Genomic DNA, 25,164 nt, shown 5'->3' with positions numbered 1-25,164 from the left:
GCAAGATGTTGTCTCTACTGAGCCAGAACCAGTGAAGCTCAGAGCTCTATGTGCTCAGGAAGCTGTAATTGCATTTTTGGCCCAAATGCTCTGACTATAAGAATACAGGAAAATAATATTTTTTTTCACTACTAATTATTGCTAAAATAATAGTGATATTCTAATTTTTTAATGGTCAAACCTTAGCAAGTACGAAGGAAATACGTTTTTAGTTTACTTTTACATGTGAGGTAGAAAGATTAAAATGATTGTAATGGAATTTTATTGGTGTTCAGAGGTTAGTGTGTAATCAGTGCTAGTCACCTTTACTACTTAATGTGAAATCCCAGCATTTTTTTATGCATATGTAAATAAATGACCACACGCTCCCTCTGTGTTGCAGTGTAGTTCAGCTGGACCCGTCACTCACCCCCGAGCCTCGCCATGTCCTGTGCCGTCACTCTCTCCCCATCACTGACATCCACTGTGGCCTGATGGGACCCCAATCTCGAGTAGCTACTGCATCCTTGGATCAGACTGTCAAGGTGAGCTTTCTCCTATCTTAAGGGAATTTGGTGTGAACTGCCTCTTATGAAATTTGGACTTGTCTGTCGTATGTAGAGCAAAGATTTTTGACTCGCTTAATGGGACATTCCCTTCCAACGAGAATGAAATGAATGAAAGTCTTTCCATGCCTCAAGCTGTTGTTTGTAGTTGGAAGAGGACACTACAATCTGAATTTGACAGTGATTTTGAGCTTACAAATGCATATCTATTTTGTCTTCCAACTGTTGTTTTATTATTCACAACATTCTCATTGATAGACATCTAATGGAACAGAGTTCTGGCACGTGCTCTAGCTTCCTGATACATCTGTATTCTGAAACGATACCTACGGGCCTACCAATGTCTTTTTTATTAGGTTCTTCACGAGGACATATTTTATACCAGTGCAATGTTAATTAAAATCCTGACTTATACTGAACAAAAATATAAACACAAAAATGTAAGGTGGTTTCATGAGCTGAAATAAAAGATCCCAGTCATTTTCCATAAACACAAAAATGTAAGGTGGTGGGCCCATGTTTCATGAGCTGAAATAAAAGATCCCAGTCATTTTCCATAAACACAAAAATGTAAGGTGGTGGGCCCATGTTTCATGAGCTGAAATAAAAGATCCCAGTCATTTTCCATAAACACAAAAATGTAAGGTGGTGGGCCCATGTTTCATGAGCTGAAATAAAAGATCCCAGTCATTTTCCATGTGCACAAAAAGCTTATTTCTCTCAAATTTTGTGCACAAATTTGTTTACATCCCTGTTAGTGAACATTTCTCTTTTTTTTCCTTCTTTTTTCCTTTATTATTTTTTCGCAGGTGCACCTTGTGCTGGTTACAATAAAAGGTCACTCTAAAATGTGCATTTTTGTCACACAACACAATGCTACAGATGTCTCAAGTTTTGAGGGAGCGTGCAATTGGCATGCAGAATGCAGGAATGTCCAACAGAGCTGTTGCCAGAGAATGTAATGATAATTTAAGCCACCTCCAAAGTATTTGTAGAGAATTTGGCAGTATGTCTAACCGGCCTCACAACCGCAGACCACATGTAACCACACCAGCCCAGGACCTTCACATCCGGTTTCTTCACCTGCGGGATTGTCTGAGGAGGGGGGCCTGGCTGCGTCCCTTCCCAGTCATCTAATCTATGGATTACACATTAGGGCCTAATGAATTTATTAAATTGACTGATTTCCTTCTATGAACTGTAACTCAGAAAATATTTAAATTGTTGCATGTTGCATTTTATGTCTTTAATACATTGTTTCCATTCAATGAATAATATTAGGCTGTTGCCTCAAAGCATAGCATTACTATCTTGTAATATAATTTTATTTCCTAAATTAGCCTAAGCATTGTTGACATTTGTGTTTACTGGAACCTGTGGGAGGAGGTAGCCCAGTTTTCAGGTAATTTGCATGCAGAAATATCAACCAGTCAGAATATTGACGCAACGGTGTGTTAGTCCACATGTGCAATGTTCGAAAAACACATTAATATTAATGAAAGGAGACGTGAAGACTTTGGGTCTTAATTTTATTTGTTACTCATTATACATTCTAACAAGCCTTAATGTTTTGTGGCTCAAGTCCCAGAATAGGAAAACAGATTTCTCTCTAATCTCATGAAAATAACACAAAACATGATCTGCAGTTTTTGACATGCAGAAGCTTTGCCAACTGTAAATGACTCTATCCTGTTGGTATTAGTTGAAGATAATTACTGTTGCACTTTCACATGGATGGTTTTGTCTAATCATTTAAAACTAAGCTTGATCTTGTATTTGGGCCTCAAATATTTATAGATTTTTTTCTCATTTATGTCAAGTATCTTCTCAGGCCCCTGTTGAAACCATTGAACAGACAATGATCATATTTAAAATATGAAACGAGGCATGGAGTCTCCAAATGGAATCCGTAGGTACAGTACAATCTACTTTGGAGTGTAATCGAAGGTGACCCCGGCTCAGTCTATCCCTCCCACCTGAAATTGGAATTCAAATAATCAGTCCATGTGGTTATGCAAAGTAGAGCAGCTGTTTCTCCTGGTGAGTATTCAGGCCACTTTGAATTGATTGAGAGGAGTAGTTCTCGGATCAATACCCAGTCAGTGGGGTGAGTGTTCTCGGATCAATACCCAGTCAGTGGGGGTGAGTGATCTTGATCATCTGTCGGTGGTGTGGCTCCTGTTGTGGCCCTCCCCTGTGAGACTAGAGAAAATAAATGATGAATGGTGGTTGAAATATTGTTTTCACTATGGCATTTAGTTGAGTCTACAGCTGTATATGATGTACATATACACAATTTCAGACTTGTGGTAGACCACCCATAATGCTGGCTATACAGGTAGGTCCACATCACAGCATCTACACCAGTGTTTCCCAAACTGTGAGGTGGGTGGGGGGTAGAATGCACAAGGTGCAATTTCTAAATTGGGTAGTGCATCATCAGTTTCGCTCTTGCCATATCGGTCAATACAAACCTTCGAGAGCTATTCAGAACTTTTCAGAAATGTCCAGATCAACTAGCCTATGACAGCTAACAACATTTTTAAAAGTTTTTTTTTGGCCCATATATTTTGTTTTATTGTTTGTCACTCATATCACATGAATAAACATTATACATGGCAAAATAGAGATGTTAACCAATGCTGGAAGGGGGGCCTGAGTGGATTTTACATGACTGGGCAGGGGTGCAGCCATGTATGGGCCTGGGAAGGCATAGGCCCACCCACAAAAGGGCTTTATTACAGACAAATGCTCCTCAACTTCATCAGCTGTCCGGGTGGCTGGGCTCAGACTATCCGGCAGGTGAAGAAGCTGGATGTGGAGGTCCTGGCCTGGTGTGGTTACATGTGGTCTGCGGTTGTGAGGCCGGTTGGACGTACTGCCAAATTCTCTAAAACATCATTGGGGGCTTATGGTAGAGAAATGTACATTCAATTCTTCTGGCAACAGCTCTGTTGAACATTCCTGCAGTCAGCATGCCAATTACACACTCCCTCAACTTGAGACATATGTGGCCTGTGTGACGAAACTGCACATTTTAGTGGCCTTTTATTGTCCCCAGCACAAGGTGCACCTGTGTAACAATCATGCTGTTTAATCAGCTTTTTGATATGCCACACCTGTCAGGTCTATCTTGGCAAAGGATAAAATGCTCACTAACAGGGATGTAAACAAATGTATTCATAACATTTGAGAAGCTTTTTGTCTATATAGAACATTTCTGGGATCTTTTTATTTCGGCTCATAAAACATGGGACCAGTACTTTACATGTTGCGTTTATATTTGTTGTTCAGTATATTATAATAATAATAATAATAATAATTACATATTACCAGAAGGGAACCTGCCGTGAGGTTGTAGCATTAGCCTACATATCTTCCTTTTTTATTCCATTCAACTGAAGAACAAAATCAATTCCGTCCTGACAGGTTAAGTGTTTAGCTGTGTTTGGAGGCCACTGCACTGTTGCGCAAAGAGGATCATAGTCAGAATGAGAAACGACAAGGGGGATTATCCAAAGATGATTAACACTGGATTCAACATCAATACACCCCCATATCAGTCATTGATGCTCCTACCATTGCTTCATTTCCTCCGAACAATTCTGCCAGTCATGGTTACACACTGAACATGTAACTTTTTGAACAACACGATTCTAACATGTGTTTTTAGGGGTAAGCCAATGGAAAGATAGGAGCAACACTTCAATGCCACATACCAAAGTGCGTTGGACTGCATGCTCTTTGTCATTGACTTTGCACTGGCAGGATTTGTTTAAAGTAATCACCCCGTGTCAAATGAGAACGGAGGCAAACAAACACCACAAGCCCTTGGATCTGTCATGCTGGCGAGCTCCTAGGGGATGGGATTGGATGAGCTGACGTGTGACAAGCCAATCAAACAAGGGAGCTGTAGGTGTGGCGGACAGAAGGTCCATGACGTGACGGACCACGTGAGCTCAATGTCACTCCGCTTGGACTCCTCAACCTCTGTGGCCCCTGGAGGCCCAACCCCCCTGGGGCTCCTCAGCTGGCATATTAGATAGTGCTGGTTGGGGGAGGAAAGCCTGGCGGGGCTTTACTGCTGAGTTGAGTGCAGTCATTTCAAGGGCATGACATGACATGACCAAAGGGGATGCCAACCTTGTTGTCCTTGTCCAACACACTGGAATCCTCAAGTTTTGCACGATTAGTTTGGGGATGTTTTTTGAAGGGTCAAAAGTTTAGTGGTAATTTAGTTTGGAGCAGGGCTGTTCAATGTCGGTCCTGGAGTGACAAAACACTTCTGGTTTTCCTCCTCTCCTAATAAGGGACTAATTCAGACCTGGGACACCAGGTGAGTGCAATTAACTACCAGGTAGAAACAAAAACCAGGACCGGCATTGAACAGCCCTGGTTTAGAGTTGTTGCTTTATAAAAGGGGAGAGCAGACAAAGTATGCATCACATAATGTTCTCTTTAGTACATCACATTGGTCCTGTTGAGGAATCCTGCCATTATATTGTCACAAATCCTAACTCCTCACAGTAATGCTAATCCATATTGTTATCAACTGTATTGAACCCCATGTAGGGTCTAATGTATCATCTGTTTTGTTTGGCTTTGGTTGATCGATGACCTGTGACCAGTAAAGTACAGGTCTCATTGTGACTGGGTAGACTGTTGTCACGTTTCTCCTTTGTAGTCTGTCATTTGGGGTGGCAGGGTAGCCTAGTGGTTAGAGCGTTGGACTAGTAACCAAAAGGTTGCAAGTTCAAATCCCCGAGCTGACAAGGTACAAATCTGTCGTTCTGCCCCTGAACAGGCAGTTAACCCACTGTTCCTAGGCCATCATTGAAAATAAGAATTTGTTCTTTAACTGACTTGCCTAGTTAAATAAAGGTAAAAAAATAATAATAATAATGGCTGCCCTACATAAAGTGAGTTTGATTATACACAAAAAATCTCTTCTGTGCAAACAATTATTCCTATTGTTTCTTTCCATAGAAATGTGTATTAATATATTTTGTCTAGTGAGTTGAGAGAACCTATGTGTGAAGGGAAAGGGGCAGCCCAGGCCCTGGTGCTTCATGTGTTTGATGTCTGTCCCTCTCCCTTCAGACCTAGCGTTTGGATGAGATACTGGAGCGTGTGTGTGTACTCAACGCTTTTTGACTGCTGTGCTGAGTGACTGACTTAGAACAACTAGCGGCTAAGAGGTTCACTCCAAGGCTTTTATTTTGCCAGCCAGTGTTCCTAATTGATTTGTAACGGCATGTCATCTTGCTCCGAGATGACATTTCTCAGCAAAAATAGAAAAACATGTTTGTAGAGGTCAACTAGATTGAGTCTAGACAATATATTGCATTGAAGCTGTACTGTAAATAAAGTCATAACTTCTTGAGGCTTCTGACGTTAAAATGGGTGTGCCATTAAGGACAATATAGCTGCAGCTGAAATCAAGCTGTTAAAACCTTTTTGAGATGGGGGGGGCAGCATTTTCACTTTTGGATGAATAGCTTTCCCAGAGTGAACTGCCTCCTACTCTGTCCCAGATGCTAATATATCCATATTATTATTAGTATTGGATAGAAAACACTGAAGTTTTTGAAACTGTTTGAATGATGGCTGTGAGTATAACAGAACTCATATGGCAGGCAAAAACCTGAGAAAAATCCAACCAGGAAGTGGGACATCTGAGGTTTGTAGTTTTTCAAAGCTTTGGCTACCGAGTACACATTGAGATATGGATGAGATTGCACTTCCTAGCACTTACACTAGATGTCAACCGTCTTTTTAAAGTTCAATGAGGATTCTACTATAAAGGAGGGGCTCATGAGACCTGTTTGAGTCAGTGGTCTGGCATAGTGCCCCGGTCTCATGACGCTCGGTCCCGACAGAGTTACCTCTCGTTCCAGTGCCTTTCTGAAGACAAAGGAATTCTCCGGTTGGAACATTATTGATATTTTATGTTAGGATGTTTTTAATGATTGATTCCATACATCGTTTGCCATGTTTGTAAAGGACTGTAACGGATCTTTTCGAGTTTTTGTCTGGATGAAATGCTCGCGCCTCATGAAGATGGATTACTGGGCTGAACACGCTAACAACAAGTGGCTATTTGGACATAAATGATTGAACTTTATGGAACAAACCAGTCATTTATTGTCGAACTGGGATTCCTGGGAGTGCCTTCTGATGAAGATCATCAAAGGTAAATGAATATTGATGGTGTTCGTCCCAGATACCTTAAAGAGGGGTAGGGGTGTGGATCAGAAAACCATTCGGTGTCTGGGGTGACCACCATTTGCCTCATGCAGTGCGACACATCTCCTTCACATAGAGTTGATCAGGCTGTCGAATTGTGGAATGTTGTTCCACTCCTTAAATGGCTGTGCGAAGTTCTTGGAAGAAACTGGAGCACGTAATGTTGATCCAGAGCATCCCACACATGCTCAATGGGTGACATGTCTGAGTATGCAGGCCATGGACGTATTGGGAAATGTTTCATCATCCAGTAATTGTGTACAGATCCTAGTGACATGGGGACGTGCATTGTCATGCTGAAGCATGAGATTATGGCGGCGGATGAATGGTGCGATAATGAGCCTCAGGATCTCATCACGGTCTCTCTGTGCATTCAAATTGACATCGATAAAATGCAATTCTGTTTGTTGTCTGTATCTTATGCCTGCCCATACCATAACCCCACCACCACCATGGGGCACTCTGTTCACTATGTTGACATCAGCAAACCGCTCACGATGCCATACATGCAGTCTGCCATCTACCCGGTACAGTTGAAACTGGGATTCATCCGTGAAGAGCACACTTCTCCAGCGTGACAGTGGCCTTCGAAGTTGAGCATTTGCCCACTGAAGTTTGTTACAGCGGCCATCACAAGATGCACCTGTGTAATGATCATGCTGTTTCATCAGCTTCTTGATATGCCGTACCTGTCAGGTCGATGGATTATCTTGGCAAAGGATAAATGCTCACAAACAGGGATGTAAACAAATTTGTTTAAAACATTTTGAGAGAAATAAGCTTTTTGTGCATATGGAAAGTTTCTGGGATCTTTATTTCAGTTCATGAAACATGGGACCAACATTTTAGATGTTGCGTATATATTTTTGTTCAGTGTATCTCCAAGATATTACAAATGATCTGTGAACAACATTGGGCACCTGCTCTGAGCTGGAAATTATTTTTGAACAATGCCCCTGTCCATCAATTGTGTATGGAGTAGTTTTACAGGATGTATTTTATTCAGCAGTTCGGTCACATATAATATAAGTAAATGCTTGTGGCTCATGTCTAATAGCCACACCAGGAAAAAAAGAAAAGGAAAACACTACCTCCTTCAGACATTTCTTTACGTAGACAAATTGCAACTGTAAAAATTTTACAAAATATGTGCGTATAGCGGACTGCTGACTAGGCAAATAATGTATTATTTAAATTAATTACCTTCTCCAATTCTTATTTTTCTTTTTTACATTATGATCAATCCATTATATTCCATAGTTGGAAAGGAATTGGTGTGAAGTGATTCAGCCATTGTATAGATATTACCATAGTTGGATATTATTGCAGAGTGGAACTCTGATAATTCTGACTCACCCTTTTCCCCCAGTGGTTTGTATTTAATTGACCGGTGCGGGTTGTCTTTTCACTCTTTCTCTCTCTGCCTCTCATCTTGAACATCTCATCTCCACTGTGGCAGGAGGAGCAGCCCACCAACTTCAAAACATTTTTAAGATGTATGCTAACATTTTTTTGTTAGGCTGATATTTTAATTTGTACATTTCTGTTCACCAAACATCTCTACCATCCTCTATTATTCTATAACTTTTTGTTGTAGCATGTTTTGGCCCAATAAATAGCGTGCCTATTATAATGAATAGCTGGCAAACTATTTCCATTAAAACATATGCAAAAGTAAAATGTAAACGCAGAACATATTAAGGACTTTCAACTTTTCTCTACTTTCTCATGTGCTCAGCTTTACAGCTATTCCTACACCATCCATTGGGTTATTTAATTCCAATGATGGACTACTTTTCATAACATCATCACCATTTGCAGTAAATTAATTTAGCACAAGAAACAACTTCAAAGACTCAAGGTTTTAAGCTTCACTACAGATGAGAATATCCGTCATACGCATGTTTAATTAAAAGATCTGCACACACGGGGTGCTATCCAAAAGTATACCTCACATATTGGGTCTTACTGTGCAGGATGCCATGTCTCTCTCTCTCTTTTGCTAAATTCTATTTCGTCTTTCCTCCATAACAAATTTGTCAGCGGCTCATAGCGTCATGTTCAATATCATCAGCTGCTCTATAGATTCCAGGCTGTCAGTTTCCTCTGATAAATAATTACCCCTTGTCCGATAACTGGAAGTGATGGTGTTGGCTGAAGGAGAAGAGGAGGTCATGCCAGAGAACAGGGCCCGCGTCCACAAAGCGTCTCAGAGTAGAATATTGGTCGTATGTGCTGAGAATAGAGACATTTTACTCCTATTCTTATGGGTAAAAATAAAAGCATGAATTGGGCTGTGGTGATCATGACATTTTGTCAGCCAGTAACTGCCATGCAAATAACTGCCGGTCTCACGGTAATTGACCGTTAATGAACATGTTAGCATCTCCTGGCTTCCACACATAGCCTACAAGCCACTGAAGCGGACCTTTTGGAACATCTACATTTTAAAAGTCTAATAAATCCATTTAATATAGCCTACACCATCGCAAAAAAATCAATATATTTATTTTAGGCAAGTCTAAAGAAACTATTTTGGATCCACAGAATAGCAGAATAATATATTCTGAGTCGTCTATAGAGCAGTTATCTATGCCATATGGCTGTGGGCTACACTAGTTATTTATATTAGAATACAATTGAACAGCTGAATAAAATAGAAAGGATAATTTTCTAAAAAACTATTTCTGAAGGAGTGAGCGGTTAACAAAGTGATCATTTGAAACAGGGCCTCCTATACACTACCTTTCAAAAGTTTGAGATCACAAGGTTATAAATAATGATTTATAATTGAAATAATAATTGTGTCCTTCAAACTTTGCTTACGTCAAAGAATCTTGCATTTTCGGCAATTACAGCTTTTCAATCAATCCCTTTGGCATTCTAGTTGTCAATTTGTTGAGGTAATCTGAAGAGATTTCACCCCATGCTTCCTGAAGCACCTCCCACAAGTTGGATTGGCTTGATGGGCTCTTGTTATGTACCATACGGTCAAGCTGCTCCAACAACAGCTCAATAGGATAGCATATTTGGAATTTGACTGCGGTCCTGATTCGTGACTGCCGCTGTGGCAGTAATATAGTCACCGTAACAGCCCTATGCAAGAAGCCTCTTTAGTCAAAAGAGTTCTACCTAGTCGATAGATATTAAGGAGACCTCCATAAGCTGTCCTAAGTTACCAGCAGGTGTCTTCATAATAGAAAAGGGCAGCCTGTCAGTGGTACCTGCGCCATAGACAGGCAATTGTTATGGAGTTAAAATCATATTTAAATATTTCTATATGATCAACACATAAATAATCGAGATCAGTGATTGGCAAATTTGATGGGGGTGGGGGCCACAATAAATCTGAACATCTGAACACCTGATGGGTCTGCATACCCACATCCATACCCATATGCATACCCACATCCATACCCACACATGCAGTCAGAGCCGGCCTTTTGGGGGCCCTAATAAAATGTTGTTTAGATTATTTCAGTAACCTACATCATGTTATTCCTTTTGGAGCGCAACATTACGTTGTTAAAAAATCTGGCAAAATTTGGCGTGCCTATAGGCTGGGCAATTGACAGCATCAAGGGCCTATGTGTTCAGTGATTAATTACATTTCAGACGTTTAATGAAACGTTATTGGCAAGTAACTTCATGCCTACTGTGTCAAAAGCTATTTAGAGTTGTTGAACAGAAGTGGAGTGTATAACAGTAATATTATTTTAAAATCGCTTTTAACAACCATTATACTGTATTATTCAGTTTTTATTTTTTTATTTCACCTTTATTTAACCAGGTAGGCTAGTTGAGAACAAGTTCTCATTTGCAACTGCGACCTGGCCAAGATAAAGCATAGCAGTGTGAACAGACAACACAGAGTTACACATGGAGTAAACAATTAACAAGTCAATAACACAGTAGAAAAAAAGGGAGTCTATATACATTGTGTGCAAAAGGCATGAGGAGGTAGGCGAATAATTACAATTTTGCAGATTAACACTGGAGTGATAAATGATCAGATGGTCATGTCGTTCCCATAGCAACGATTAAAACATTCCCAAACCAGAAACCGTGGATTGATGGCAGCATTCGGGTGAAACTGAAAGCGCGAACCACTGCTTTTAATCAGGGCAAGGTGACTGGAAACATGACCGAATACAAACAGTGTAACTATTCCCTCCGCAAGGCAATCAAACAAGCTAAGCGTCAGTATAGAGACAAAGTAGAATCTCAATTCAACGGCTCAGACACAAGAGGTATGTGGCAGGGTCTACAGTCAATCACGGATTACAAAAAGAAAACCAGCACCGTCACGGACCAGGATGTCTTGCTCCCAGGCAGACTAAATAACTTTTTTGCCCGCTTTGAGGACAATACAGTGCCACTGACACTGCCCGCAACTAAAACATGCGGACTCTCCTTCACTGCAGCCGATGTGAGGAAAACATTTAAACGTGTCAACCCTCGCAAGGCTGCAGGCCCAGACGGCATCCCCAGCCGCGCCCTCAGAGCATGCGCAGACCAGCTGGCTGGTGTGTTTACGGACATATTCAATCAATCCCTATCCCAGTCTGTTGTTCCCACATGCTTCAAGAGGGCCACCATTGTTCCTGTTCCCAAGAAAGCTAAGGTAGCTGAGCTAAACGACCACCGCCCCGCCCCGTAGCACTCACTTCCGTCATCATGAAGTGCTTTGAGAGACTAGTCAAGGACCATATCACCTCCACCCTACCTGACACCCTAGACCCACTCCAATTTGCTTACCGCCCAAATAGGTCCACAGACGATGCAATCTCAACCACACTGCACACTGCCCTAACTCATCTGGACAAGAGGAATACCTATGTGAGAATGCTGTTCATCGACTACAGCTCGGCATTTAACACCATAGTGCCCTCCAAGCTCGTCATCAAGCTCGAGACCCTGGGTCTCGACCCCGCCCTGTGCAACTGGGTACTGGACTTCCTGACGGGCCGCCCCCAGGTGGTGAGGGTAGGCAACAACATCTCCACCCCGCTGATCCTCAACACTGGGGCTCCACAAGGGTGCGTTCTGAGCCCTCTCCTGTACTCCCTGTTCACCCACGACTGCGTGGCCACGCACGCCTCCAACTCAATCATCAAGTTTGGGGACGACACAACAGTGGTAGGCTTGATTACCAACAACAACGAGACGGCCTACAGGGAGGAGGTGAGGGCCCTCGGAGTGTGGTGTCAGGAAAATAACCTCACACTCAACGTCAACAAAACTAAGGAGATGATTGTGGACTTCAGGAAACAGCAGAGGGAACACCCCCCTATCCACATCGATGGAACAGTAGTGGAGAGGGTAGTAAGTTTTAAGTTCCTCGGCGTACACATCACAGACAAACTGAATTGGTCCACCCACACAGACAGCATCGTGAAGAAGGCGCAGCAGCGCCTCTTCAACCTCAGGAGGCTGAAGAAATTTGGCTTGTCACCAAAAGCACTCAAACTTCTACAGATGCACAATCGAGAGCATCCTGTCGGGCTGTATCACCGCCTGGTACGGCAACTGCTCCGCCCACAACCGTAAGGCTCTCCAGAGGGTAGTGAGGTCTGCACAACGCATCACCGGGGGCAAACTACCTGCCCTCCAGGACACCTACACCACCCAATGTCACAGGAAGGCCATAAAGATCATCAAGGACAACAACCACCCGAGCCACTGCCTGTTCACCCCGCTATCATCCAGAAGGCGAGGTCAGTACAGGTGCATCAAAGCAGGGACCGAGAGACTGAAAAACAGCTTCTATCTCAAGGCCATCAGACTGTTAAACAGCCACCACTAACATTGAGTGGCTGCTGCCAACACACTGACTCAACTCCAGCCACTTTAATAATGGGAATTGATGGGAAATGATGTAAAATATCACTAGCCACTTTAAACAATGCTGCATTGTCGGAACTAGAAGCACAAGCATTTCGCTACACTCGCACTAACATCTGCTAACCATGTGTATGTGACAAATAAAATTTGATTTGATTTGTACAGGTAGAGATATTGGTGTGCAAGAGCAGAAAAGTAAATAAATAAAAACAGTATGGGGATGAGGTAGGTAAAAATGGGTGGGCTATTTACCGATAGACTATGTACAGCTGCAGCGATCGGTTAGCTGCTCAGATAGCAGATGTTTGAAGTTGGTGAGGGAGATAAAAGTCTCCAACTTCAGCGATTTTTGCAATTCGTTCCAGTCACAGGCAGCAAAGAACTGGAACGAAAGGCGGCCAAATGAGGTGTTGGCTTTAGGGATGATCAGTGAGATACACCTGCTGGAGCGCGTGCTACGGATGGGTGTTGCCATCGTGACCAGTGAACTGAGATAAGGCGGAGCTTTACCTAGCATGGACTTGTAGATGACCTGGAGCCAGTGGGTCTGGCGACGAATATGTAGCGAGGGCCAGCCGACTAGAGCATACAGGTCGCAGTGGTGGGTGGTATAAGGTGCTTTAGTGACAAAACAGATGGCACTGTGATAAACTGCATCCAGTTTGCTGAGTAGAGTGTTGGAGGCAAATTTGTAGATGACATCGCCGAAGTCGAGGATCGGTAGGATAGTCAGTTTTACTAGGGTAAGTTTGGCGGCGTGAGTGAAGGAGGCTTTGTTGCGGAATAGAAAGCCGACTCTAGATTTGATTTTCGATTGGAGATGTTTGATATGAGTCTGGAAGGAGAGTTTACAGTCTAGCCAGACACCTAGGTACTTATAGATGTCCACATATTCAAGGTCGGAACCATCCAGGGTGATGATGCTAGTCAGGCATGCAGGTGCAGGCAGCGAGCGGTTGAAAAGCATGCATTTGGTTTTTACTAGCGTTTAAGAGCAGTTGGAGGCCACGGAAGGAGTGTTGTATGGCATTGAAGCTCGTTTGGAGGTTAGATAGCACAGTGTCCAAGGACGGGACGGAAGTATATAGAATGGTGTCGTCTGCGTAGAGGTGGATCAGGGAATCGCCCGCAGCAAGAGCAACATCATTGATATATACAGAGAAAAGTGTCGGCCCGAGGATTGAACTCTGTGGCACCCCCATAGAGACTGCGAGAAGACCGGACAGCATGCCCTCCGATTTGACACACTGAACTCTGTCTGCAAAGTAGTTGGTGAACCAGGCAAGGCAGTCATCCGAAAAACCGAGGCTACTGAGTCTATCGATAAGAATATGGTGATTGACAGAGTCGAAAGCCTTGGCAAGGTCGATGAAGACGGCTGCACAGTACTGTCTTTTATCGATGGCGGTTATGAAATCGTTTAGTACCTTGAGCGTGGCTGAGGTGCACCCGTGAACGGCTCGGAAACTAGATTGCACAGCGGAGAAGGTACAGTGGGATTCGAGATGGTCAGTGACCTGTTTGTTGACTTGGCTTTCAAAGACCTTAGATAGGCAGGGCAGGATGGACATAAGTCTGTAACAGTTTGGGTCCAGGGTGTCTCCCCCTTTGAAGAGGGGGATGACTGCGGCAGCTTTCCAATCCTTGGGGATCTCAGACGATATGAAAGAGAGGTTGAACAGGCTGGTAATAGGGGTTGCGACAATGGCGGCGGATAGTTTCATAAATAGAGGGTCCAGATTGTCAAGCCCAGCTGATTTGTACGGGTCCAGGTTTTGCAGCTCTTTCATTTCCGGTATGCCTATCACATTAGTCAAAAGATCAGAATTTCTTAAGAAAATGTCCGGCGGAAATTACATCACTGTTTACCATTGCAACAGTTTATGCACAGTCACATTCACCATAGTTGTCTGAAGCAGCTGGAGATGCCTCAACGCGATTGGTTATTCCCCATAATTTACAACAATGTCAGAGCGTTATCACCATCTTTCGTTTGCGGTACCTCAAACTGTTGTGATTACCAGCTGAGAAACTTTTATGAGTTGATTTTTACTCCTGGCTCAGAGTTTGTCTGAGCAGTGTCCTAACATCACCCTAAAACCTACTCTGTACTGGGAGTTATTTTTTTGTCTTAAGGTTTTAACAGGATTCCTAGGATCTTTTCTGAGATGCTTTGTAGATAGGGGCCCAGGGGTTGATGGCACGAGGCAGGTTGGGCTATAGTAAACTTTCAGTAGCCTCCCACCACTATGGCAGACTCTAAATATATGAGCCCCTCCATTCCCTCTAATCAACACCAGTGTAGTGTCTTGGAGCAGAGTTGGACGGATGGGAGGGGGTGTTCGGAATTATTTCATATCAGTAAACTTTGCATAATCCAAAACCCCAGAAATGTTTTACCTTGATAGTTTCACTCTTAGCATTTAGTGTTTTTATGTTTGGTGTAGTCATATTTTTGTAATTCCATGGCTGGGTTGTGTAGTTGGCATTGTTCAGACCTTCTGGCTCTCAAGTTGTTTTTCTCGCCCAAGAACCACCAGGGTTTTGCTTCGATCTGTTAACAATGTTTTATTTTGATAAATGGTGCAATGAAAATCAATTTGATTGGAGTTTTACCAAAGTGAGCGCATATATTTTTCATGTCATTCATTAATCTGGCTTTTTCATCACTTTGTTGTTTTACTGGGCTTTAATTGAGTCTGCTAGAGTTGGTCACATATGTTGTAATCATGCATCCTTCAACATCAGAACTAAATTCTATTATTCTGTGATGTACAATAACACTTAGTAAACACTTGTGATTCAAACATTGGGAATTTATGATAAAGATGACTTTATTTACATTCTCTTATCTGTTTAAATGACCATTCGCCATCAGCAGACATTTTTTGCAGGATCCCATTGCGATAATGTTTCAGTGCTGTGACCCTGATGTTCAAAAACTCAAACGCTGTTATTGTCTCACGCTTTTCATCAGGTTTCTGAGATGTTTTCCACGAGTTTCTGACTTCCCTTGCAACAGTTGCAGTCCATGATCTCACGGTTCTCAATTTTCAAATCAAACTGTTTTAAGTACAGTTGCCGAAAGGAACATTCTGTCATAAATAAACTGTATTTGTACACTGGAACAGACCAAGGAAATAAATATAAACAATAATGTTATCTAAACGGTTGTTCAAGAATGCACAAGGTCTTAGTGTTTACACCTGAATAAAAGGATCAGGTGGGGAGTAATGTACTCAAGAGCCTGGAACATTATACAGCACATATAGCTAGTATGCTTCCATAAAGCCAATTGTAGACTATTTCCATATCCCTTGACTTCAGCATTTTTGTTTTATGATAGGGTTGTGGGCATTGATCGAGTTAAATTATGGGCGGAATTCCCAACGCTATTTTACGGTCAGCTTGTTTTATATCCTAAAGAAACATCAATCAAGTGGGATTTAACTAGGAAGGGGACAATGCAGAGGTGATGCTGAAGCTGTCCATCAGGCCAGTTTCACTGCTATCTGAAGGATGTTCAAGTCACATAAGCCAAATGGCCACACATGTATAGTCGTCCATCTTATACAGAACTTGTCGAGCTTATGTAGCCCACTTCCACCATGAGAACTCATTCAACATTTTTCTTTTAACTGCTGGTTGGTTGGCATGGTTATATAGCACCAGCTGTGTCCAACACAGGATAAATATTGAGGTATTATGCCTAAACAGGGGTGAAGGGGGTGAAGACACCCCATTGGGCCATCCTATTACAGAAGTAATTAGTGCAATATAACGTAGCTGATCACAAGTCACCAAACCTACACCCCTTTTACGTAACATACTTTCCACTTCCAAAATTTGTTCCTCAGCTGATTTTTTTCTTCTCCTTACTCAATGAATTGCCTTCAAGATCTTGGCAAAAGACGTTAAGTGTCATAGCCACTAAATGATTTGATCTATCCAAGTCATTAAGTTGAGGTTGGAACAGAAATGTGCAGACTTTCTGCAGACTAAGATGTATTTTAATGCCCAGCACGCTAAAATGGCCCACTCCTCTCAGACAGACAGATTCAGGGGAATAGCACTGCAGTGTGAGCTCACACACCATTATCTTTGTTCTTGCGCTCTATTTCTTGGTCTCCCTCACTCTTTTTGTCATAGAGAGCGTGAGCTAGTGTTGGGCAGTATCCAGATTTTCAAACAGTTTCTCTACCATATTTGGGGTATATGGTATTACCGAATATGCACAGAAGTGTCGCTATTTAAAAATATATACTTGTTGTTGTTGTTGCGCAAAACAATTTAGGCACCAGGGATCTTGATCCAGGAGGGGATTGAATTTCTCTGCTGTAACCAATAAGCTTGATCTTGACATCTAGCCACTTAGCTAGCAAGTTATGAAACCAAATCATAGCTGATGGTTCCTTGCTGTCCCCAGTCCACCTGGTTGTGCTGCTGCTCCAGTTTCAACTGTTCTGCCTGCAGCTATGAAACACTGACCTGTTCACTGGATGTGCAATCTTGTCCCGGACCTGCTGTTTTCGACTTTTTCTACCGCCCGCACCTGCTGTCTCTAACTCTGAATGATCGGCTATGAAAAGCCAAATGATATTTACTCCTGAGGTGCCGACCTGTTGCACCTTCTACACCTTCTACAACCATTATTTGACCCTGCTGGTCATCTATGAACTTTTGAACATCTTGGCCATGTTCTGTTATCTCAACCCAGCACAGCCAGAAGACGACTGCTTTACCCCTCAGAGCCAGGCTCCTCTCTAGCTTTCTTCCTATGTTCCTGTCTTTCTAGGGAGTTTTTCCAAGCCACCGTGCTTCTACATCTGCATTGCTTGCTGTTTGGGGTTTTAGGCTGTGTTTCTGTACAGCACTTTGTGACATCAGCTGATGTAAAAAGGGCTTTATAAATACATTTGTTTGATTGGGGTCCTGAGCTGGATATAATTTATTTGACACATCTTAGATTTCTTATAATTATACTTAACTTATAGTTATAAGCAGTGGCGTAGCACGCAGCCCCACTGTCCTTGCAAGGTGGGAGTGCCCCATATATACATGAACTCAGCAAAAAAAGAAACATCCCTTTTTCACGGGGCCTGTCTTTAAAGATAATTAATACAAATCCAAATAACTTCACAGATCGTCATTGTAAAGGCTTTAAACATTGTTTCCATGCTTGTTCAATGAACCATAAACAATTAATAAACATGCACATGTGGAACGGTCGTTAAGACACTAACAGCTTACAGACGGTAGGCAATTAAGGTCACAGTTAGGACACTAAAGAGGCCTTTCTACTGACTCTGAAAAACACCAAAAGAAAGATACAATGTCCGTATTGTGAGACGCCAAAGACAGCGCTACAGGGAGACAGGATGGACAGCTGATCATCCTCGCAGTGGCAGACCACGTGTAACAACACCTGCACAGGAGAGGTAAATCCAAACATCACACCTGCGGGACAGGTACAGGATGGCAACAACAACTGCCCGAGTTACACCAGGAACGCACAATCCCTCCATCAGTGCTCAGACTGTCCGCAATAGGCTGAGAGAGGCTGGACTGAGAGCTTGTAGGCCTGTTGTAAGGCAGGTCCTCACCAGACATCACCGGCAACAGCATCGCCTATGGGCACAAACCCACCGTCACTGGACCAGACAGGACTGTAAAAAAAGTGCTCTTCACTGACGAGTCATGGTTTTGTCTCACCAGGGGCTGTCCATCCTGTCTCCCTGTAGCGCTGTCTTTGGCGACTCACCTCGCTCATCAACTCATCCCTGACCGCTGGCTACGTCCCTTCCGTCTTCAAGAGAGCGAGAGTTGCACCCCTTCTGAAAAAACCTACACTCGATCCCTCCGATGTCAACAACTACAGACCAGTATCCCTTCTTTCTTTTCTCTCCAAAACCCTTGAACGTGCCGTCCTTGGCCAGCTCTCCCGCTATCTCTCTCAGAATGACCTTCTTGATCCAAATCAGTCAGGTTTCAAGACTAGTCATTCAACTGAGACTGCTCTTCTCTGTATCACGGAGGCGCTCCGCACTGCTAAAGCTAACTCTCTCTCCTCTGCTCTCATCCTTCTAGACCTATCGGCTGCCTTCGATACTGTGAACCATCAGATCCTCCTCTCCACCCTCTCCGAGTTGGGCATCTCCGGCGCGGCCCACGCTTGGATTGCGTCCTACCTGACAGGTCGCTCCTACCAGGTGGCGTGGCGAGAATCCGTCTCCTCACCACGTGCTCTCACCACTGGTGTCCCCCAGGGCTCTGTTCTAGGCCCTCTCCTATTCTCGCTATACACCAAGTCACTTGGCTCTGTCATAACCTCACATGGTCTCTCCTATCATTGCTATGCAGACGACACACAATTAATCTTCTCCTTTCCCCCTTCTGATGACCAGGTGGCGAATCGCATCTCTGCATGTCTGGCAGACATATCAGTGTGGATGACGGATCACCACCTCAAGCTGAACCTCGGCAAGACGGAGCTGCTCTTCCTCCCGGGGAAGGACTGCCCGTTCCATGATCTCGCCATCACGGTTGACAACTCCACTGTGTCCTCCTCCCAGAGTGCTAAGAACCTTGGCGTGATCCTGGACAACACCCTGTCGTTCTCAACTAACATCAAGGCGGTGGCCCGTTCCTGTAGGTTCATGCTCTACAACATCCGCAGAGTACGACCCTGCCTCACACAGGAAGCGGCGCAGGTCCTAATCCAGGCACTTGTCATCTCCCGTCTGGATTACTGCAACTCGCTGTTGGCTGGGCTCCCTGCCTGTGCCATTAATCCCCTACAACTCATCCAGAACGCCGCAGCCCGTCTGGTGTTCAACCTTCCCAAGTTCTCTCACGTCACCCCGCTCCTCCGCTCTCTCCACTGGCTTCCAGTTGAAGCTCGCATCCGCTACAAGACCATGGTGCTTGCCTACGGAGCTGTGAGGGGAACGGCACCTCAGTACCTCCAGGCTCTGATCAGGCCCTACACCCAAACAAGGGCACTGCGCTCATCCACCTCTGGCCTGCTCGCCTCCCTACCACTGAGGAAGTACAGTTCCCGCTCAGCCCAGTCAAAACTGTTCGCTGCTCTGGCCCCGCAATGGTGGAACAAACTCCCTCACGACGCCAGGACAGCGGAGTCAATCACCACCTTCCGGAGACACCTGAAACCCCACCTCTTTAAGGAATACCTAGGATAGGATAAAGTAATCCTTCTCACCCCCCTTAAAAGATTTAGATGCACTATTGTAAAGTGGCTGCTCCACTGGATGTCATAAGGTGAATGCACCAATTTGTAAGTCGCTCTGGATAAGAGCGTCTGCTAAATGACTTAAATGTAATGTAAATGTAAATGGGTGATTGTCGGATTCACGTTTATCGTCGAAGGAATGAGCATTACACGAGACCTGTACTCTGGAGCGGGATCAATTTGGAGGTGGAGTATCCGTCATGGTCGGGGGCAGTGTGTCACAGCATCATCGGACTGAGCTTGTCGTCATTGCAGGCAATCTCAACGCTGTGCGTTACAGGGAAGACATCCTCCTCCCTCATGTGGTACCTTTCCTGCAGGCTCATCCTGACATGACCCTCCAGCATGCCAATGCCACCAGCCATACTGCTCATTCTGTGCATGATTTCCTGCAAGACAGGAATGTCAGTGTTCTGCCATGGCCAGCGAAGGGCCTGGATCTCAATCCCATTAAGCACGTCTGGGACCTGTTGGATCGGAGGTTGAGGGCACATTTCCCCCCCAGAAATGTGACGGGAACTTGCAGGTGCCTTGGTGGAAGATTGGGGTAACATCTCACAGCAAGAACTGTCAAATCTGGTGCAGTCCACGAGGAGGAGATGCACTGCAGTGACCACCAGCTGCATTGACTTTTACTTTTGATTTTTAACCTCTCCCCCCTTTGTTCAGGGGAACATTATTCCATTTCTGTTAGTCACATGTCTGTGGAGCTTGTTCATTTTGTGTCTCAGTTGTTGAATCTAATGTTCTTAACATATTTACACATGTTAAGTGTAAATATGTTAAGAGTTTACATACACATTTTAATCAATTTTTTCCGGTATTGAAAGTTATACCGTCAAAATACACCGGTAAAAGGTGTATCGCCGAAGCCTAATGTGAGCCCTTAAAATTTTAGCAGTGTATTATGTTAGCAGCCCTCAAAATGTATTTCCTAAAGCTGAAATTAACCAATGTCCACAACTCAGCTCAATTTATCTATGCATCCCTCTCCCTCTATCTCCTTTCTTCTCTCAACCTCTCTATAGCTATGGGAGCTATCCTCAGGTGAGATGCTCCTGTCTGTTCTCTTTGACGTGGGCATCATGTCAGTGACCCTTGACCCCTGCGAGTACTGCCTCTTCTGTGGCGGCAGCGACGGCGGTATATTCCAAGTGTCCCTCTGCAGCCAGGTAAGCTATATTTTTTTTGTCTTCACCACCTTAGCCTTTCACAGTTTACCCCTGAGCTTTCCTAGGGTTAACGTCTCAACGGCTTTAATTCACAAACTGTGGGTCTACCTTAATCGAGCATCCATCAAGCGCAACCTTGCCCACTCGAACATGGGTTTTTTGTTTCATAACGTCAAGGTTTCATCAGTGGCCTTCCTGTACATTATAAACAGGTTGCCCTACCATAAATAACCAACCCGTTGTGGATAGTGCCCACGGAGAGAAGTGTCTGGACAGGGGCGAGCTCAGACGGGTGACAGCAAATTGGAAAACAGATATACAGCGGGTACATTAGGCCACAGTCTGGCGACGCACCAAGAGAAAGTGACGTAACTAAGATACTTTGAACTGGCATATCCATCTCTAAAATGGATTTAGCATGTCATAACTTTATCTCCTGGTCTATTCAGTACGTATTGTGCGCTGATATTTTTTATTTCAGTCTGACATCACAACTAGGGCTAAGCGATGGCCAAAATATATTATATCACGGTATTTAAAATAAAAAACAATTGGATGGTTTGACGGTATTTTATATTTTTTAATAATAAAAGTTTGCTTTATGAGTAGTGCGTGGCCCAGGGTGGCAACACATACAGTGCATTCGGGAAAGTATTCAGAGCCCTTGACTTTTTGTCTTTTTGAGTTTTGACTTATTCTAAAATGGATTAAATAGTTTTTTCTCCTCATTAATCTACACACAATACCCCATAATGACAAAGCAAAAAAAAAAAAAAAAGTACATTTATTTTAAAAAAAAGAAGATATCACATTTACTCAAGTATTCAGACCCTTTACTCAGTACTTTGTTGAAGCACCTTTTGCAGTGATTACAGCCTCCAGTCTTCTTGGGTATGACGCTACCTGTGTTTGGGGAGTTTCTCCCATTCTTCTCTCCAGATCATCTCAAACTCTGTCAGGTTGGGTGGGGAGTGTCACTGCACAGCTATTTTCAGGTCTCTCCAGAGATGAAAGTTCCGTGTTCAAGTCCGGGCTATGGCTGGGCCACTCAAGGACATAGATACTTGTTCCTGAAGCCACTCCTGTGTTGTCTTGGCTGTGTGCTTAGGGTTGTTGTGAACCTTCACCCCAGTCTGAGGTCCTGAGCATTCTGGAGCAGGTTTTCATCAAGGATCTTTCTGTAGTTTGCTCTGTTCATCTTTCCCTCGATCCTGACTAGTCTGCCAGTCCCTGCCTCTGAAAAACATCCCCACAGTATGATGCTTTCACCATCATGGTGCCATGCTTCCTCAAGATGTAAATGCCAAAGTGTTCAGTCTTGGTTTCATCAGACCAGATAATCTTGTTTCTGATGGTCTGAGAGTCTTTTAGGTGCCTTTTGTCAAACTCCAAGCGGGCTGTCATGTGCCTTTTACTGGGGAGTGGCTTCTGTCTGGTTCAAAACTTCTTCCATTGAAGAGTGATGGAGGCCACTGTGTTCTTGGGGACCTTCAATGCTGCAGACATTTTTTGGTACCCTTCCCCAGATCTGTGCCACGACACAATCCTCTCTCTGAGCTCTATGGACAATTCGGTCGACCTCATGGCTTGTTTTTTGCACGGACATTCACTGTCAACTGTGGGACCTTATAAAGGTGTGTGCCTTTCCAAATCATATCCAACCAATTAATTTACCACAGGATCATCAATGGAAACAGGATGCACCTGAGTGCAATTTCAAGTCTCATAGCAAAGGGTCTGAATACTTATGTAAATAAAGTATTTCTGTTTGTTTTTTTATTAATTTGCACATTTTAAATGATTGCAATGGGTATTCATCCATGGATTGTTTTATACTGTTCAAAACAACACAAATAATTGTCTGCATTTTCATAAATGTATGCAATTTGAGATAATTTCCACACTGCCACGTAGGGCTGCACAAAATGGGCAAACAATCTAGGCCTTATTTTTAACCCAATATTACAATTGCGATTTGACTTGAGATTTTGAGAAAAACACTTGAGTGAACTGTTGGAATCATGGAAATAGAATGATTATATAGTTAGAATATAATAGTGGGCACTTTGAATACAGTGTTTGACATGAAAACGCCAGGGAGGAGTTATTGTGACCATCTAGGATCCATAGTGTTTATGTTTTTCCTAAGGGACCCTATAATCTTTGGCTACATTGAATGCTTTCTCTTAGCAACTTCATGTAGCTAACATATTCTTGCTTTGCCTATTCCTCTTTGATTTAGAAGATACTGTTGCATAAAATACATGCATATTTAGGTCTACACCATGACTGGTATTATCAGGCTGTATAGCTAATTGAGTTTGCTCTGACTCAGTACATTTATTATCTGGCTAGCGAATAGCATTAGCGGCTAACAAGATTTAGGCCCAACTTGCTAATTAAGGACAAACTAGCTGTTTGCAGATGTAAGAAACACAAACCAATAGTGTAGTTATAGAACGCTAGTGGATTTATATTAAGAGGCAAAGTGAAAACCGCATCGTTGTCATCAACATTGTTGCAGACTGAACACAAGTGTCTCGTGGTCGAAGGAACAACAAATGCGCTCCTTGAGTGACAGGGCGGGGCTAAATCGGCATGCAGAAAGAGAGAGCAGAGAGGGAAACTCAAGAAGGGAAGTAAACTATAAAAATGGACGTTACAAACTGCGTATCACATTTAACAAACCAAACATTCAAATACCATTATAGAAGGTGAAGTAAAAACCCAAACCGGTCCATGCATCAGTTCCGGCCTATCGTAAAATCAAATCAAATTTATTTATATAGCCCTTCGTACATCAGCTGATATCTCAAAGTGCTGTACAGAAACCCAGCCTAAAACCCCAAACAGCAAGCAATGCAGGTGTAGAAGCACGGTGGTTAGGAAAAACTCCCTAGAAAGGCCAAAACCTAGGAAGAAACCTAGAGAGGAACCAGGCTGTGGGGTGGCCAGTCCTCTTCTGGCTGTGCCGGGTGGAGATTATAACAGAACATGGCCAAGATGTTCAAATGTTCATAAATGACCAGCATGGTACAATAATAATAAGGCAGAACAGTTGAAACTGGAGCAGCAGCACGGCCAGGTGGACTGGGGACAGCAAGGAGTCATGTCAGGTAGTCCTGAGGCATGGTCCTAGGGCTCAGGTCCTCCGAGAGAGAGAAAGAAAGAGAGAAAGAGAGAATTAGAGAGAGCACACTGAAATTCACACAGGACACCGAATAGGACAGGAGAAGTACTCCAGATATAACAAACTGACCCTAGCCCCCCGACACAAACTACTGCAGCATAAATACTGGAGGCTGAGACAGGAGGGGTCAGGAGACACTGTGGCCCCATCCGAGGACACTCCCGGACAGGGCCAAACAGGAAGGATATAACCCCACCCACTTTGCCAAAGCACAGCCCCCACACCACTAGAGGGATATCTTCAACCACCAACTTACCCTCCTGAGACAAAAATATGGTATACAGCCCAGGACAGGTCACAGCTAGTATCTTTGAAGACTGCAGATGAATAGAGTCAAATAAGCACATTTATTTCCAGCACATGAAAATAAATTTGACTCAATTCCCTATGAGTCCTGTACATTTCTAGTGACACACGAAAATACAGTAAACTTCGTAAGAGGTGTCCCTCTGATCAGCTGACAGCGCCTTGATGTGTCTCCTCAGTGCTGGCATGGAACAGAGCTGCTAAAGTTTGTTAGTGAAGAGGGGAATGGGAGTGATATTTGGACCGGTGCACAAGGCAGGTTATGCTTGCACAAAGCTGGTGGGAGATCGGTAGGGCAGTTCCAGAACACTACTCTACAGCATCCCTATAGTATGTTTGCTTGGGCTCACCCTGTGTTTTCCAACTTACAGTAATCCACTGAGAAAGACTTCAGTTGAAAGGGAAAATATAAATAAACCGTTAATCTACCACTATTTGTAATTCTGCACATACTACATGTGCAGAATTACAAATAGTGGTAGATTAACGGTTTATTTATATTTTCCCTTTCAAAACCCCAAACAGCAAGCAATGCTGTTGAAAGGGGGATTCTCTAAAAGCACTCAACTGTTGATTTTCCATGAACTTTCTAAGCATTGCACCATCCTTGTA

At 43.4% G+C, this 25,164-nt stretch overlaps 1 pseudogene; it reads left to right on the top strand.

The window, feature by feature from the left end:
• The window catches only part of LOC115109768 (WD repeat-containing protein 18-like), an 88,735-nt pseudogene that overhangs the window by 14,554 nt on the left and 49,017 nt on the right, over nucleotides 1-25,164 (top strand).

Source organism: Oncorhynchus nerka, linkage group LG25 (assembly GCF_034236695.1).
Source record: "Oncorhynchus nerka isolate Pitt River linkage group LG25, Oner_Uvic_2.0, whole genome shotgun sequence".
NCBI classification, from domain to species: Eukaryota; Metazoa; Chordata; class Actinopteri; order Salmoniformes; family Salmonidae; genus Oncorhynchus; species Oncorhynchus nerka.
Note: the sequence above shows the minus strand (reverse complement) of the source record. Positions and strands in the feature narration are given on the sequence as shown.